This window comes from Mustela nigripes, unplaced genomic scaffold (assembly GCF_022355385.1).
Source record: "Mustela nigripes isolate SB6536 unplaced genomic scaffold, MUSNIG.SB6536 HiC_scaffold_624, whole genome shotgun sequence".
NCBI lineage: Eukaryota > Metazoa > Chordata > Mammalia > Carnivora > Mustelidae > Mustela > Mustela nigripes.
The window spans coordinates 9,623-11,280 of NW_026740031.1; the positions used below are offsets into that span (position 1 = coordinate 9,623).

The window sequence follows — 1,658 nt, forward strand, 5'->3', positions numbered from 1 at the left end:
CAGTTCTGGGCCAGAGAATTCCTGGGACAGAGGATGTAGCAGTGCTTTTTCTTCCATTGTATCAGAAAGACTCCTGTGGAAGGTGAGTATGCTTAGGACAGGACAGGGTGCCAAGGATTTTGGGGGTCAGGGTGGCGAGTGAACATGTATGTGGGGTGGACAGCCGGTGAGGCTGGACTGGAGCAGAAGAGGAGGGAGTCATATTTACTTAGCAGGGAAAATGCCACTATCAAGTAGGTGGTTTTCCCAGGATGAGGTTTGACCATTGCACGACGGTCCTGCTGACTCTTGTGATATCCCCAAATGTGGTAAACTCAACTGCCTGACTTGTGATGGGGAGGACTGTCTTCGTGCTCTTTCCCTGGTAAATGACAGAATTCTCTTTTCTTTGTATTCTCACATGTTTTTCTCTGGTAAGATGCATTTTGGTCCTCCCAGTTACTTAAGGAATGCATGGTTTTTAGCCCTTTTAATTATATTGCTGCTTGATGAAATAATGTAAAATTTCCTTGGTAATTTAACCTAGATTACTTGTACAACTGGATCAGAATATATATACATTCCTCAACTGTCAAATGTCCTTTTAATTCTCATTCCAAATAAAATTTGGTCATGTTGATAAACAAACAAAGAAATCAAGAACCACAATAAAAGTGTGTTCCTCACCTTTAGGTGATGTTCCCTCGCACTTGTATCATGAAGGACACTGTGAAGGGCATTTCCCAACTACAATAGGTTTTTGCTAACACCCTCTTCCTGAGACCATGGGGTGTGTACTTTCTGGTTGCAAGGAATAAAATCCCCAGTTTGTTTCCTGGGAGGTGTGTTCCTGATGATTTGGCTTCAGGGAATTGCCATCAGCCTAGCTCTGCCATGGTGGCAGGAACCATTTTCACACGTGTGTGGTGTGGCACATTTCCTGAAAATGAACATATTTTTTCAAGGTAAGATTGCTCCCTGTAATTCCTCTGTTCTTATCCCTACTGTTTTCCTAACTATGGTAAATTGTACAAAAGAACTGAATTATCATAGATGGGGTTTGGGATTTAATAAGAGCTGTTGGGGAGCCTCTGTGGCTCAGTGGGTTAAGCCTCTGCCCTCAGCTCAGGTCCTTGGATGAGCCCCACGTTGGGAGCCCCGCTCGGTGGGGAACCTGCTTCTCCCACTCCTTCTGCTGTTCTCCCTCCTTGTGTTCTTTCTCTCTGTCTCTGTCAAATAAATAAATAAAATCCTGAAAAAAAAAAAACCAACCAAGAGGTTTTATCATCTTGAACTTCCAGGGAATTGATGACAAGGACTACAAAGGAGCTGGGCAATATGCCTCTGGGCTTTTCAAGTTGCAAATGGGCACGTGCAAAAGAATGATACATAATTTTGGAAGATACTTCAGCAACAAACTTGGCCATCACGGCCATGAAACCAATGATCCGCCAGTCACTCTGTACACAGATTATCTTGCTTTAACATTGGCCAATTGCAAGTATTTCAGGAAACATTAGAGACTTGGATAAGACCACATCCAACCAATATGGGATGACATAAAGGATTGTATTGCCTAATCAGTCCCCCCAAACCATAAATCGTCCACAGTATCAAGTTTTACTTGCATTTTCAAGCGTCAAATATTGAGGTATGATGAAAGCATCTGAGACCCCAGC

At 43.1% G+C, this 1,658-nt stretch overlaps 1 non-coding gene across 1 annotated transcript; it reads left to right on the forward strand.

Moving 5' to 3' along the window:
- Positions 1 to 200: 200 nt before the first annotated feature.
- On the forward strand, positions 201 to 363 carry LOC132008658 (U1 spliceosomal RNA). The gene has a single exon (XR_009401688.1). It is a non-coding gene; the product is annotated as a U1 spliceosomal RNA (small nuclear RNA).
- The last annotated feature ends 1,295 nt before the right edge of the window (positions 364 to 1,658 follow it).